This window comes from Miniopterus schreibersii, assembly GCF_964146895.1.
Source record: "Miniopterus schreibersii genome assembly, chromosome: 5".
Classification (NCBI taxonomy): domain Eukaryota; kingdom Metazoa; phylum Chordata; class Mammalia; order Chiroptera; family Miniopteridae; genus Miniopterus; species Miniopterus schreibersii.
Window position 1 is genome coordinate 18,220,172 of NC_138106.1, and position 16,803 is coordinate 18,236,974.

Genomic DNA, 16,803 nt, shown 5'->3' on the forward strand with positions numbered 1-16,803 from the left:
AGTTATAGTGGATTAGAGGCCTACCTTACTTCAGTATGATCTCATCCTAATCACATCTATTTCCAAATTTTTGTTACTCTATTTCAAAATAAGTTCACATTCTAAGGTACTAGGGATTAGGATTTCAACATATCATTTTTGGGGAGACATAATTCAATTCATAACACTCATTTTCACAAAGAGGAAAGAAAGAAAATGTAGTAGTTATGGATAATGAGTTGGGAGGCTAGTTGTCCCTATTACTGTTTCCAGACCACTACTTTCCTATACTCTGATAGCAAAAAATTGCTTCCCAGAGGTCCCTTCTATTTGACTAAACTATCCTCTCTTCCTTTCTTCTGATATTGTTATGTGCCGACTAGTCAGTTACTTCTCTCCACTAAATATTGGGCAGTGGTTCTCACACTTTGTTGTAAATTCCAAATCACTTGGGAACTTCATAAAAATATACAGAAGTTCAGGCCCTATCTTATTTCAACAAGGCTGCCTCTGTTTCTTCTGATGGCTTTCTAGGTGACTCTAATACACTCCAAAGTTTGAGAACCATTGGCCTTGGGCACATGGCCTGCAGTCTTTCTACTTGAATTTTGCTGATGTCGTGGAAGACTTCATCATCCACAAAGATGACATAGTCAACACCATATCTCTCATATCTTGACCTCTTCACCCTCAATGACTTTCTATTCCAGTCCATCAGAGCCAACCACTCCCACAGCCCACTCTGGACCTTGTCATCATTATTTCACTGATTTGGAGTAACCAGTAGTACAGTGAATGAGTTGCACTCTACAGGGCAGAATTATAAAGTGAGTTCTTTTTTTCTTTCAATTGCTCTTTTCAACTTCCAAACTAGTTTTTGTTTTGTTTTCCCTGCCCGTAGGGTAGACCTCTAACTTTCTTGGCTACTTTTAGGTCACAATAATTCTCCTGAGAACTCTCTGTCACAAGAATAGTGTCAGTTCAATCATTTTAATGTTCAATAGAATTTGAACGACATTCAAAGCTAAAGCTCTTCTCCTCCACCTTGTTACTGCTGCTGGCTGGAAAGGAGGACTTATGGCAGCTTCTCTCTGTCGTTCCCACCCCACCCCAAGTTTCCCTATGTCTGTTTGCATTAGGAAGAGAGAGAAGAATTTGTCAAGGCTTCCCTTGATTGGCACAGACACAGTCCACCATGGCAGCATCTGGGATGACAGAGTCCTATCGCTTGCTCTTTCCTTCAATGAGTGTTTTGTGAATTTTGAGGAGATACTCCCTTCTTGATGGAGACAATGTCTCTCGCCTCCTCCTGGCCTCCTACAGTTTCTTCCTCAGCTCCTCTCCATCTGGTAGTCACTCCCTCCAGCCATCCATGGGATCTGAGATAGCTCCAGGCCGTCTGCTCATACCCTTGTCCCACTGCTGGTAAATATGTAGCGTGCTCCCAATGCAGCCTTATATCTCCACCACCACCCCGTCTAATTTGGTCAGTTTCTCTTACCAGTCCTTACACTCTTCAAACTCAAGGAGGCACAGTTGAAGCTCTTCAAGTAGTTTCCTTGAATTATCTCTATCATTTGGTTGAGGGAGAGAGGAGCACCACTCCCTTCACCTAGAATAAAGGGGAAGAACAAGCCAAGGTGCTCCAACAGTTCTCCAAAGCAAACTTCTGTGTCAATTTTTCAACTCCAGTTCTTGTACAGACTCCAGGTGGGTGATGGATTAAGGGCCATAATACAAGTCTGACCCTCTCTTTGCAAGTTCTGTATCAGGTGATATAGTCTCTCATTATAGCACCTATTGTTTACTTCTTTCTCTGTAGGGCCTCAGCCAAAACTGAAACAGAAAGAGCCCCAAATGAACATCCTGTTTATACAGAACACTGCTCCCTAATTTAGGAAATGGCTACTTTGCTTGTTAAATAATTCTCACTAGGAACATTACTTGACCTCAGGAGGACCCTTCCCCCACTCATGGTCTGCTTATTTTCTCTCATCATTAGCCTTCGCTTGCCTGCCTCCCTCCCTTCCAGGTTAGATTTCAGGGTCCATACTTTCAGTAATACTCTTGCCAATATCATAAATTCTCTAGTCTCTTTATCTCTTCCTCACATCAATCTGGAAACACCTCAGTATTAGATGAACTCAACAGCCCACATCTTCCATGTCTGAACCCAGGCAGCTGCATGCCACATTTGCAAAACACAAAAGGGCAAGTTTATCTATAATTTTAAGTTCACTAGCCCTGGGCCCTCAACACTGCCAACAATCCAGTTACATTTCTTTGGCCAACTGGCTCTCTTGCTATCTGAAAGGGTCATTTCAAGTCTTCCTCACTCTCCTCAACCTCCAATCCCTCACCTGCTACTCACTCTCAGAAAATACCTCACCTTTTATTTCTTGGAGAATACAGAATTTATTATATTGTAACACCCTCTCGCTAGCAAATTTACCACCCAACTGACACCTGCACAATCCTTTTCTCTTTCCCTCCTGTTAAAATAGAAATGCTCCTCCTTTAGTCCAAGACCAGTGCCTCTGTTTTTCCCTTGGATCCCATCCCCTCCCACCTTCTTAGGAACCATTATCCCTTCTAACTTCAACCTCTCTTCTTTGGATTCTTATCAGAATCTAAACATATTAAAGTCTCCTTGATCTTAACAAACCTGTAACAGCTTATACTTATAAAGTAATTACTATGTACCACTAGTGTTCAAAGTACTTTATATATGGAACTTATTTAATAATCGTACTACTAGGTAGTATGTTTACCTCCATTTTTAAGAGAAAACAAATTCAGAGAGATTATATAACTTGCCCAAGACCACACAGCTGATGAGTAAGGTGGGATTCTAACCCAGGCAGTCTAGTTCCATAGCCTTTTCTATTCTCTAGATTTCCTGTTTATCTGTTTTTATTAGCTATTGTTTCTCTAGGTTTTTGATTGCATTGTCTTGTCTCCTCATGATTTGTTTCCCCACCCTAAATTTTATTATGATAATTTGAAATTTAAAGAAAAGCTCCAAGAATAGAACAGTGGACACCTATTATGTACCCTCTATCTAGAATCACACTCACATCTAAACACACACACAGTTACACAAGGACATGATTCAAATTTTAATTACCATGGTATATTAATTGTAACTGCATAAAGTATAAACTTCACTGCCAGAACTTCAGTCTTCAAAGCACCACATAATTAACAGATGACCATCGTGATCAGTGACGGTGACCAATCACAACTTCTTTCCAAATCTGTCAGTGATGGGTCACTGCACATCTGTTTCTCAGTTCATAACAGACAGCAAAGCATGCAACTGTGCTGCCTCCTGGTCCCCAGCGGTAAAGTTACATGACATTTTATAAAAATGGATATTTCAATGAGGAAATGGGCCAAAAAAGATGAAGGTGCAGGAAAAAATTTAAAAGTGATAGCACTGAAAGTGAAATGAGAATCAAACATAAATGAAGTTATAGAAGAGAGCTGGCAGTATTGGCACTGCCGCCATTAGAAACACTAGCTAGGCAGCTTGAGGGACTCAGTGAAGGCAAACTTATCAAGATTAATGAGGAAAGTGATTGTTACGAAAGGGGTGAAGATGTTTTGGAGGAAGTGACATTGACAACAACTTCACATTAAAGGAAATTCTGGAGCTATTTCATGACATTATAAGTGCAAATGATAAAATGATACAAGCTAATTCAAGCTTAGAAGGAAATACGACAATTTGCAAAGGCATAGAGATGTTTAATCCATGTAACTATACAATCAGAAGAATTGCTCAAACTATCCTTTAAGCTTTCTACAAAGAAATAAAATACTTATAAAAAATGTTTTTATTGATTTTTAGAGAGAGAGGAAGGGAGAGGAATAGAGAGACAGAAACATAGGTGACAGAGAAACATCATCAATCGACTGCCTCCTGCAGACTTCCTGCTGGGGATCAAGCCCAAAACCGAGGCATATATGCCGATCAGGGATTGAACCAGTGACCTCTTGGTTCATGGGTCGACACTCAACCACTGAGCCACACCGTCCCAGCAAGAAATAAAATTCTTTAATCCTCAATGTTTCTAGTGTTTTAAAGTGTAACAAATAAAAAACTGTTTTACTAGTTTTTCATTTTCCTGCATTTCTAACTAACCATAAGAGTTCATAATGTTTTGACAAAAGTGTTCAAAGGTCATGGAACAGTGGTAATTTTTTCCACTGGTTATTAAAATCATTTTGCACAGTTTTACTTTACATAGTACTATACTACAATGAAAAGTGAGGACTACATATGTGTATATATATTTTTTCTGAACCATTTGAAAGTACTATATAGATATTATGATGCTTCACCTCTTGAATGTTTCAACATGTATCTCTATCCCTTAAGAACAGGGCCATTCTTCTACAGTATCACAATACTTCTCTTATTACTCTCAAGAAATTTAACATTGATACTATAATATATTTAACATTTAGTATATATTCAAATTTCCCCAATTGTCTAAATAATATCCTTTATAGCATTCTTTAATGTCCAGTATCTACATAAAGGTTAGGTATAGCCTTTAGTTTCCTTTAATCTAGAATAGTTCTGCTCCTTTTTTTTTTTTTCTCTCATGATGCTGATATTTTTTAAAGGGTGTAGAATGTCCCACTATTTGGACTTATCTGATTATTGTCTTGTGCTTTGGGTTGGATTAAATATTTATGTTCTAGAACTTGTTTCCTCCAACTGCCTTACTTTATTTCCCCAACCAGGTTCCAGGTTGCTATAGTAAATTATGGTGAAATTTCTGTAATGTTCTTTTCTTCCTTTTATTCCTTTCTCTCTCCTTAACCAATTTGCAAACAAGTAACCAACCAATTCTCTTCTCTCCAAAAAAACCAAACCAAACAACTCCACAACTAACTCCCTCAACCCTCTCACACATTCTTAAGAATGACTGAAATTCCATCATCTATTTTTCCCATTCTGTTGTTCAGAAGGAGTCTCTCTTTTTACCACTTGGGTGCTGAAATGCCCTCCCATTCTCTATCCCAATTAAAAACTCTCATGAAAATATTAAAAATGTTTACACTAAAATGAAGTGGATACCACTGGTTTAAAAAGACACATTTCCCAGGGGAGGATTTGCCTTTAGCAAAGTTCTGTGAATATCTATGCCCATCCAGATCCCAGGGCATAACAGACTCTGTTGAATTGAATTGACATATAACTCAGTGGGTAAAATCAAAGATTTCCAAATCAAACTCTGTCTTCATTAAATAACTGCTTTCAGAGTGATAACTGTTTTTATTGACAATAGTTTATACAGGAGAGTGCTAGAATCTTGGGTGACCAGGTAGGCATTTGAAAAAAATCCTTGATTGAAATATTTTAGTCTTGGCAAACAAAATAACTCTTGTAATATCGAGTTATTACATGGGTGGCTTGTCTTACCAACTAGTTTATAATGATATCTTAAGGTCATTCTTAAGGTTCTCGATAGCTTCTAAAACATGCCTTACCTATAAATGGAGTTCAGCAGAGACTTGCTGAGTTTTAAAAATATATATTTTTTTGATAAGAATATTACATTGATGATGGTTGTCCTCCTCTATTCATCATATCAGAAGGTATGTGATGTCTGTTGGTGGCAATTTTAAGTTCAAACACTCGGTTAAGGTAGTGTGTATCAGGGTTTTCTCTGGTCAGATCACCTCTTTGCTTTTGTTATTAATGCATAATAGATAAGAAGATACTTAGAGACTATGTGAATATCCTATTTTCCAACCTGTCACCCAGTGGTGTTAATATCCACTGATAATCTTTTCCTTGTCAATTATTTTGGTGGTTACAGAATGATGATTTTCTAGTTCTGTCAGTGCATCTACATTTATTGGCTGGCATTCTTCTGTAGAAGAGCTTTCCCTTCTCTCCCACACCCTCCCTCTTTTTTGAGTATTTTTATTGACTCATGGATTCTTTTTCATTCAGTATGTTATAATGAATTGCCATCATTTTTATCTTTCCAATTGCCCTACATCTGCCAGTAGGAGGACCTTTAATCTGGCTTCTGTGTCGTTTGTGAATGCTTACCTGGTTATGTTTAGTTGAGTACCATATACTTTGCATTTGGATAATTGTAGAAATAGTTTGAGGTATAGAATATCATCATCTTTCCTCAAGGAGAATTTACATTTGCTTCTGGCAAGAAGTTAAAGCTGCCAGGAATCTTAGGTCACTTTAATCCAATTGCAGGACCTGAGAGGATTTGAAGCTGGGAGGGCTGGCATATTTCTGGTTTATCTTTACTCCCAATGTAAGTCCTTTGGGTCCCAACCCAAAGCCTGGAGTCACTCCCCTTGACCTTCCTCAAACTTTCATTTTATACCGCTATTCCTATGAGTCTGTCAAAGTTCTGTTCAGCTTCCCAGTCGCCTCTATGGGGAAAGCAGCTCTAAATCTTCTGTTTACCTCTCTGTTTTCTTCTCTCAGATCTTGTTATCTTACTTCTTCATTGTCATGTTAGCTCTCAGAGTGATTTAAAAAATATTTTGCTCAATTTCTGTGGGTTTTCTCGGTAAAAGTGTTTGCCTGAATTACCTAATCCATTACTGGAAGTGAAAGTTCCCCTTGCCCCAGAGTTGACTTTTAAAAATAAAAATATGGCTATGTCATTTTCCTAATTAAAACACTTCAATAACTGCCTATTTTTCTTCAGAATCCTTTATTAAGCTGGATGGTCTACATCCCCAAATCCTCTCCAGCCACTCTTCCTCTCATTTTCTACTTTCCAGACACATTGGCTCTCTTTTGCATGCCACACATTTACAGTTCTGGCTTTGTACTTGTGGTTTCCATCTCCTGACTACTGATAACTGCTCCCACCCATCTCCCTCTGACCTAGTTAATGCTTACTAATTGTCAGAGCTCAGTCAAATGTTCAGCAAGAAAGACTTCCCCGACTTTCTGGGCCTAGGTAGGTCAGTCATGGCACCCAGTTCCTATTCAAAGCACTTACTTAAGTTTGCAATTATATGTTGATTTGAATGATTATTTGAATAATATCTGTCTTCTTCCATATGATATATGAAGGCAGGGATCCTGCCTGTTTGCTCACCATTGCATGCCCAGCAACTACTTGTAACAGGTGTTCAATAAAATAGAGGAAAGAATAAAAATGGTTGTCAATCAAAAGTCCTTTTCTGGGTCACTTATCTATGCAATTAGCCCATTTACTTGCACCAACATTTCTGTAGGGTTTTGTTGATGCAGCTGAAATTTCCTGGCTTTTAACTTTGAAGTCTGATTAAAAAAAACACACACCACCAGTTTCGGTTTCCTTTCTCCTATGGTTACTTTGATTTCATGTCAATAGAGCAGTTATTTTTAACCAAAGAAATGTTGCTTTTTTTGGTGACTTTGTAAAACTTTGGGAGAGGTTACCTTGGTTTCAATGTAAATGCACTGATCCTTGAGAAAAAGCCATTCAGACTCCTGATTTCTATTTTGGCTAACACCTCAGAAAGTGAAAAATAAAATACAGAGTCTCAGGCAGGTGATGGAAGTCAAAATAACATAGCAAATAATGCTGCAAATATGTTCTTTTGCTGACTATGTATTTCCCTGGTAGAGTAAATTTCTATCTGTTTTGCATTTGAAAATGAAAGACAGCTGCTTCTTTAAAGTTTGTAGGTAAGAAGTCAATAAATAATGGGAACTCTAATTAATACTATAGGTTTTTGTTTTAAAACCAGATTTAGGCTTACATTACTAGAAACTTGTATAAGTCTGTACCATTTTTGTATTTTCTATTTTAATATGCTTGTCTTGGAGTTGGCTATTTTTCTTTTTCTAGGCCTATAGATCACACAAACAACAACTATTTACTTCTTTAGCCTCAAAGTAATTTCTTAATCAGCTTTCCTGAATGGGGTCTTCATTGACAAAGTTGGGTAATGTTAACTATAAGTTAGCTTAGGTTTATAGAGACTACAGTTTGCCTCTGCTGGAGAAATATGAAATCAGTGGACACACTATTGGGCTCACTTCCAGGCTTTGTGAAACTAAATCTTCCTCTGCAAATGCAGAATACAGACCGGTGATCTTTTTTAAAGACACACATTTAAGCTCTCCTAATTAGCCTTCATGTCAAATGGAGGAACCAATATGTTTGCAATGTAGGTTTAAAATAGGGATATTCTTAGATATAGTAGCAAGCAGTCTCAACTTTTTCCCTAGGCCCTTGCCTTCATTATCCACCTGCCTACTAACCAAATCCACTTGGATATTTAATATATCTCAATCTTAACATGTCTAAATCTACACTCCTGTTTCCCCTTGCTCCCAAAAGCCTGTGTCCCATAATCTTCATCATCTCAATAAATGACAACATTCTTCTAATTGCTCAAGCAGCTGAGGGGTCATCCCTGGCTCTTCAGTTTTCCTCCTACCCCATACCCAAGTCACCAGCAATCCTCTCAGTTCTACCCTCAGAATGTGTCCAGAATCTAACCACATCTCACCACTGACACCGTTACCCCCCTAGTCCAAATCCAAGCCACCATAATCTCTTGCCTAGACTATAAACTGATCTTCCCCGCTTTCACTCTTACCATCCTACAGTGCTCCTCCACATACAGCAGCCAGAGTTATCCTTTCAAAATGTAATCATATAGATATTTGTCTCAAGGTAGAATCCAAAGTCCTTACCATGGGCCTAAAAGATATGAAATACGGCTTCTAGCCTCCCCTTTGACCTCTTCAGCAGAACTTCCTTTTATTCATCCCACTCCAATCAAACTGGTTTCTGTGATTTTTCTCTATCATGCCAACCTTGCTCCTACCTCAGAGCCTTTGCATATGCTATTCCATCTTCCCGGAATGTCCCTCCCCTAATATCCTCATGGCTAGCTTCTTAATCTTCCTCATGCTTCTGCTTAAATGTTTCAGATCAGAACATGCCTTTCCTGAAGAGCACATACTTTTTTAAAAGTACCTCATCCCCTACCCACAGGACTCATGAATGCCTTACCTAGAGTAAGGTTTATCAACGATAGTCCTGGTTTCACCTGTATTATCTTGACATAAGTAATTAATCTCAAAATGTCCTTGTTTGATAAATTATGTTGTACACCCTTACAATGTTTTATTTTTGTAGCTTTCATCACCACCTGATACCACCTCTGTCTCTCCCCATTTGAATGTATGAGTTGACTGTTTTATTTTCTGCTCTATCCCTATCACTAAGAAGTACCTAGAATACAATGACTCAGTGAATATGTGTCGAATGAATGGTGTCATTAGCTACCTGATAATGTCCATTGGTGTCCTGGGAACCAGGGAGGAAAAGATAAATAAGATACCCTATTCAATACACAAGCCCCACCTAAGACATTCTCATTTGATAGATCTTATGTAGAGACTGGAAACAGATTTTCAAACAGGCCAGGCTGAAAATCTATGGTCTGGGAGCTACCTGCCTAGTGGAGGAGTCAGAGATGAAAGGCAGATGGGTGTCAGAACAACTCTCCTCAGTGAATGGCTGGGATGTCCAGTCTGCCAAAATCATATTGAGGTGCCTCTACCTGAATCAAACCTGCGACCTTTCAGTGCACCAAACGATGCTCTAACCAACTGAGCCACATCGACCAGGTCACGCCCTCTCAGATTTTGACTCAGGAGTTCTGGGGTGGGGCTGGGGAATCTGTAGCAGACTTCCCAAGTGACCTGGGTAGTTAGTTCATAGAGTTCAATGTAAGAAAATGACTTGAGAGTAGGGACTATCTTAGTCATCATTGCATAACTCTCGCCTGGCACATACACACCCATAAGTGTGTGCTGAATCAACTGAATGTATGGTCTGGAAAACATCTGGGGACTTCTCTAAAAGAATCATTTCATTTAGAATGGAAACCAGTTAGATCAGACAGCACTTTGCTTATATGCAGTGGGGATTATTCAACAAACAGGTCCAAAACTAAAGGGGATTAAAGAGCACACTTAGTTGTCCTGTGAAGATAAGAATAGTCCAACAGGTGATAAGGCAGTTTACAAATGCAAATCTTAGATAAACAGAATATAGCCCTAGCCTGTGTGGCTCAGCTGGTTGAGTGTCATCCTATGCACCAAAAGGTCACTGGTTTGATTCCTGGTTAGTGTTGTGGGCTCAATCCCCAGTAGGGGTTGTGCGAGAGGCAGCCAGTCGATGCTGCTCTCTCTCCTTTCCTCTCTCTCTAAAAAGTCAATAAAAACATTTAAACAAACAAACAAACAAACATGGAATACAGAGGGTCCCAATTTATGATGGTTTGACCTATGATTTTTCATCTTTATGAGGGTGTAAAAGCTATAAGCATTCATTCAGTAGAGACTGTACTTCCAGTTTTGAATTTTGATCTTTTCCCAGGCTAGTAATATAAGGTACAATACTCTGTCATAGTGTTGTGCAGCAGCAGTGAGATGATTTTGCCCAAGAGTAGGCTAATATACACATTCTGCGTATGTTTAAGGCAGGCCAGGATAAGCTATGATGCTTGGCAGGTTAGGTGTATTAAGTGCATTTTTGACTTAACAGTTTTTCAGCTCATGACTGGTTTATCAGGATCTAACCCCATCATAAGTCAAGAAGCATCTTTACTTCCTGGCCAGGCGTGGCTCAGCGAGTGAGCATCGGCCTTGGATCCAAGAGATCTCAGTTCAATTCCCAGTCAGGGCACATGCCTGGGTTGTGGGCTCCATCCCCGGTTGGGAGTGTGAAGGAGGCAGCCAATCAATGACTCTCTCTCATCATTGATGTTTCTCTCTCTCTCCCTCTCTCTGAAATCAATAAAGATATTTTTTAAAAAGCATCTTTATTTGTGATCTGGCATAAGCATTTAGAACTCATCTTACTCATATTTTATCTGTTTCATTTTCCACTAGGCCTTGTACCCTCACCTTTTCCAGACAGAGGCACCTTGTTGCCTCATCAGAGGCAGAGATGGAGTGAGTTTCAAGAAAGAAGGGATTATAACTGAGAAATGTTTTTAAAACTCAGAAATGGTCCGCAAAGTGAATATTCTATCACTTTATGAAAACATGAATTTGAAGTTTACATTTATCAAAGCATATTCATGTCAGGGTCTAAGCCAGACCACCTCTGAGCATTGTATTAATTCACCCTTAATTCATGGTGATTAAATAAATTCTCTACCTTTTGTTGCTCTGACATATTCTCTAGTGGCATTTCCCAGCCTTCTCCCATAAACGCCATATTTAAAACCCATTCAAGGTGAATAAATTCGGTCAAAATCTTTTCTTGCTCTAGAATCCCAAAAGTACAAAACTTTGCCTCCAGGAAATAGGAAATCTTCCCTTAGATAAGTTCCCAGAGTTGGCCCAATAGTAACATCATCAAGACAAAATTTTCAATAATAGATTTCATATGTTTAAAAATAAGTCATTCAGTTGGCTAGATAATAACAGTTGGAGTTTTCCTTTACTTGGGATATTTTAGATACATGCACATATAAACTTCTTTTGAGTTAGAGGATAAGTTGTCCTTATACGTAGTCAGAAAACATTATAGCTTGGACTTAGCACTCATAGATAAGGAATTCTCAGCCTGCCATCCATGCTGCATTCTTCACGTAATCTCAGTACAGCATTGCTAAGAGCCAAGGTTTTCAAATCCCAGGTCTTTCATTGTGCTCTCTGAGTCACATTAGTCACTGTTTCCTTCTTGGGGCAGTAACCAGAAATGATTCTCCTTCTACCAGAAAGGTGTTGGGGAAATAACTATTAGTAATAATTATGAAACAGAAAGCAACAGATATTGATACTTGTACTTTATAGTATGTACTCTGTTAAAGAACATGAAAACAGGAGGTCCTGAGTCACTTGTAATTTCAAATATGTAGTCCTGGCTTTTACATTAATAAGTTGCTCATTGGTAGCACTCTACTGAACTGATCAGTAAGGCAAATCTGGCAGACAAGGAAAATGGAAAGCAATAAAAAGAATATGTGCAAAGGAAATTAGAATATTTCAGTCCTATAAGCATATTTTAAAAGCATTAAATGGCTTAGGGCCACATATTGAAAGTATACACATGCACATATGCTATATATGTTGCATGTATATATTTGTAACTTTTGCAGTTTTGAAGAGCATTCAGAAAGGAGCCACTTTTTCATGTATGAGTACTTACAATATTTAATCCAGTGACTTAAATGTACTAACTACTCAGTGAATAAATTATTTTTTTAAAAAGTGAATTGGCAAATTCAATGACAAAGAACCAGTTAAGTAAAACCTGTTGATACTTATTTGGAATATTCAACAGCTATTTGTTTAAAAGATGCACTAACATGGAAAGATGCTTATGATATAATGTTAAGTTAAATATGAATATACAGTGATGCTACAACAATAGAAAAAATCTTCGAATAAAATAAGATGGAACATAACTATAGCAAAATGTTAAAATGGGACTTTAGAAGTATTCTTATGTCTCCTCTCTACTTTCTGTTTTTTCTTTAATAAACATGCTTCTTAATCATATAATTTGATATAAGAAATTTGGCAAGAAATGCTATAGGAGTTGATGTATTTCTTTGTGACAGCTCTTGTATCTCTGACATACTAGGTCATATTGCTATCCAACTGGTAGAGCCTGCAAGCAGGGAGACTGGTTAGAAGATTACTTATGATAGTTTATATATTAGTTAAGAACATGTTTAGCAACACATAACAGAAAACCATATTGGGGTTTTTCAGACATATAAGTCAGTCCAGACACAGCCAGTCTAGGACTGCTACAGCAGGTTCAAGATGTCCAGAATGACCCAGGCCTTGTCTTTCTGCTCAGCATCCCTAGCTTGTAGATTCCATTTTCATATTTTCCATATCATGTTCACCTTCATTTTTGTCATGAGGCTCCATCTCTATCCTCATGTTAGTATTCTAGGAGGAAGGAAAAAAAGGAATAAATGGAAGGGGTATCTCTGTATTAAGAAAAAGAATGTTTTTCTAGAAATCTTCACCATATGTCTAGAACTATATCCCATGGTCACCCCTAACTGTATGGGATAGAATGAAATGAGTTTTTTTAGCTAGGCTCATTGCCAGCCCTCCTCCCCTCCCCCACAAAAGTATTCAGGCTATTTCTAATAGACAGGGGCAACAAGCAGTGTCTTCTTTTCATATAAGGAATATACTCATCCCCTCCCTAAGAGAAACAATCCCAAAGTCTCATCCTGTTCCTGCAATGAGCTCAGGTCCAGATTCCAGAAGTCATGATGATGTGGGGCACTTCCCATCAAGAGTGTGGATGCTCATGCTCTGGGAACCAGTATTTAAAGAAAAGTTATCTGCCTCAATACTCCTAACAAGCAATGGTGGATAGACAAGGCATAAAATGTTGGTAGAACTCGTTTTCAGGAAAAGGGAAAATAGGAAACACAGTGGTCTCTGGTCCATAGAAATCTCCACTCCCGTTGGATAATTATAGCAAGGAATCCATGACCTTGGCCAGTTAGTCTGTGAGTTCCTGGTTCTGTTCTGTAGGAGCGTCTTCCTGTTCTATTGCCTTCCAGGGGTCATATCCTAGGTGGACACTGTGGAGGATACTTTTTTTGGAGCATTAAAACTTGAGCAGTTTGAAGAGACTAGATCCAAGAGTGGCGAATGAGTCCAGAACCTGGTGTCCTTTTACCTTCTGAGGCAACTGACTTTCTGACAGCGGTAGTGGGGAGCTTGTAAAGTTCTCAAGGGGCGTGGAGGGCGAAAATTTTTAGTTCAGGACCCCAAAAAAGGAAAGATTTTAAGTTGGAATTCCAAGGAGCTACAGCCTGGAAGCAACTTTTAATTAATCCCTGATTGGATTAAGGTGATCTGTCCTGAATCTACTGCAGGGCCCCCAGTGAACTGCATCTCCCAATATTCATGGCCTCCTGCCCTAGACTCTGCTTTTGGTTTGTGACTTGCTTTGGCCAGGGGTACATTAGTAAGCAAAGGCTTGCACACTGAGGCTTGTCCTTTGCAGCGCTGCCTCTGGGGACCCGGAACCACCCCGCCACGAGGAAGCCCAAGCTGGCCGCACGGAGAAGCCCTGGAGAGAGCAGGGAACCCGGCCGGGCGCCCAGAGCATGGCCCTGGCTGGCGGCCCAGCCCTCTGAGCCCCGCGCACATCCCGAGCAGGCGGGCCTCCCGAGCAGGCGGGCCTCCCGAGCAGGCGGGCCTCCCGAGCAGGCGGGCCTCCCGAGCAGACGGGCCTCCCTCGCCTGGCCCGAGGCCTGGGGCCGGGGAATCTGCATCTTGAGCAAATAAGAGTTGTTTTAAGTCATTAAGTTTCGAGGTGGTTGGTACACAGCAATTAAACACTGAAACACTGCTAGACGAATAAAGAATGTACAGCAAATAACCTAATTGTTGGGGGAAAATACAATTAAAAATAGGTAATCCAGAGGAAGGCGCGAAAAGAAAGAAAACAACAGCGAAGACGAATCAAAGCAAACAGCGAAACCGACTTACACGCTGGCACTTGCCCCGGGCAGCGCCGCTCGACCCCACGCCGCGTTGCGCCGGCCACGGGGCTTCTCGTCGCCGCCCGGGCCCGTGCCGTCGTCTCGCCGCGGGACGGCCCGCTGACGCCGCTGCAGTGAGCCTGCGGGGGAGGCCGCCTCGCCCCTGTCCTAGCGAAGAAAGTGAAAAGGAGAGAAGAGAAACCTGTTCTTTGCTGAACAGATTTAGAAGAGCTTTGTCGTCACCGAGAGCTGAAGAAAAGCTTGGAACCTCACGTCTGTTACCGCCGCCCCTCAGCTGCTGTTTCACAGGCTTCCCCGGCTGGTAATAGTTGGCTTTTTCAACCCGGAAAGTCTCCAGATTATGGAATTAAATCAGTTTATACTTCAGGCCACAGGCAGAGCATCCTTGTCAGCTGTATTTTGTTCTCTCTGGCAGCCGTTGGGGGGGGCGGGGGGGGGTAAAGCCATAATTAACTTTGATTTTGATCAGGGCCTCCCCCCCCATATAGTGATTATACGGGTTTCACGGGTTTCTTCCTCCGCCACTGAAATGCTGTTCACCATGTGGACCTACACTAAAGGCAAAATTTTACAATCTAGACAGTGCAGCGGGTCCGCACGGGGTGTATTTCGGGGGGAGTCCGCGCGCCCCGCCCGCCGCGCGGGGGCGTCGGGGCTGACGCGGCCGAGCGCGGCCGGCACGCGCGGGGCACGCAGTCGGGCCCCAGTCCCGTCAGTAAATCACTGCGGCGTCTGCGGGCTTTGAAACGTATCGACGGGCGCCTTTACCGCCAGAACCCGAGCCGGGTTTCCCCGGAAAGCGGAAGCGTGCGACCCCGTGGGGCAGGCGACTAACCCTCTGCGCCGCCGGCCGCCGGCCGCCGCCCGTTCGGTACGGGGCGGGCGACCCCGTCTGGCCGCAGCGGCCGTAGCAGCCGTTTGCCTCCCCTTGGGGTTCGGCGGCCTCAGGCGCAGGAAGAGTCGTCGTGTGAGGAGGCAAATAAACAAAGCCAACCGCAAAGAAGCGGGTCGTTCCGTTTCACATCCTCCTTCGGACGCCTGGGATTTCTCGGAACAAAGTGACCCTCCATCTGCCCGCAGGCAGGTGGAGCCCGCCCCACGGGGAGCTCAGCTCTTCCCTCACTGCCGCGCTCAGCCGCTGGCGCGCGCCTACGAGGACCCTCCCGGCCCGGGCCGGCCCGCGGGAGGACACGCCCCCTCGCGGGAGCGCGCGGCCGCCGCACGCACCTCCCGCGCGCCTTCTCGCGAGCGCGCACGTGGGGCGGGGCTCTTTCCCGGCACCCAGTGAGCGCCCGGCCCCCTCACCCCACCCCCCTCCCCTGCCGCCCAGGCTCCGCCCCCGCGGCCGGGCTGTGGAGAGCAGACGACCGGAAGCCACTTTAAAGCAGAGCTCGAGGTGACAGGCGAGCGAGCTGGGTCGGGACTGCCGTCGCGGCTCTCAGCGCTCGCGGCGGCGGAATGGCCCGTGCGCCGTTCACCGCGCCTCCAGCCTGCGACCCCTAGAAACCGAGCCTGCCCTCCGCGCCGACCCCCGGTGCGGACGCTGCCCGCGCTTCGGCAGCGCCGCAACTTGACTCCTGTGATCGGTTCTCTTAGGCAGCCGGTTCAGGTAAAGGGCTCCGGGTGAGCTGAGGAGCTGGTGAGGGACCCTGGCGGGGATGGCGGGCGAGGAAGGGGGCGCCGGCCTCGCAGCAACTCTCGGGATCTAGGCTGATTGATACTTAGATTGTGCTTTTCTGTATCGAGTTCCCTTGGACCCCGTCAACAGCGAGATGGAATTGGTTTACACTTCTTAGTCACTTAGGGCCTCTGGCAGGTGTATGAATCGGAATAAGACGCTGAAGGGTTGAGGTTTAGTCGGGGTCGCCGGCGTCCCCCAGCCCCCCTTGGTCAGCGGGGGAGCGTCTGTGCGGCCTCCCCCGCGGGAATACTTCACAGACCAAGGGGGGAACGGTAGCTAGGGGAGCCTTCCCGCCGCCCCGCGTTCCGGCTGCAGCCCAGAAGTTTGCAGGCTTTCAGATTAACTTTGAAGGCGCAGAAGTCTTCGCCCTCCTTTCTGAGAAGCGCCGGCCGCATTTCCCCGGGGCTTTGCGGGTCGGTTCTGCGATCCTCCGAGACTCGCGGGGCGATCCTCTTGGGAAGGTCGGTTGAGGAGGTGAAGAGATTGACTGTGGAAGGCGCTGTGAGGGGCTCTGGGATGGAGGGAAGCCTGGGCGGGAGGCGCTCGCGGGAGGAGGAGGCTGGACCGAGGGTTTGGGGGGCGCCGCGGCGCTTGCCCAGGGGAAGGCGGTGGGGCGAGATGCTCGGGACTCCGGG

The 16,803-nt window shown here is 43.0% G+C and overlaps 1 protein-coding gene across 2 annotated transcripts in view; it reads left to right on the forward strand.

Annotated features, from left to right (window-relative positions):
- The first annotated feature begins 15,841 nt into the window (after nucleotides 1-15,841).
- The window catches only part of TIPARP (TCDD inducible poly(ADP-ribose) polymerase), a 31,013-nt gene continuing 30,051 nt past the window's right edge, over nucleotides 15,842-16,803 (forward strand). The window contains exon 1 of one of the 2 annotated variants that reach the window (XM_081139299.1): nucleotides 15,842-16,096. The gene's annotated coding sequence lies outside the window, so the exon portion shown is untranslated. Of the gene's footprint in view, nucleotides 16,111-16,803 lie in introns of both variants that reach the window. The other variant, XM_081139300.1, reaches the window with a different exon arrangement.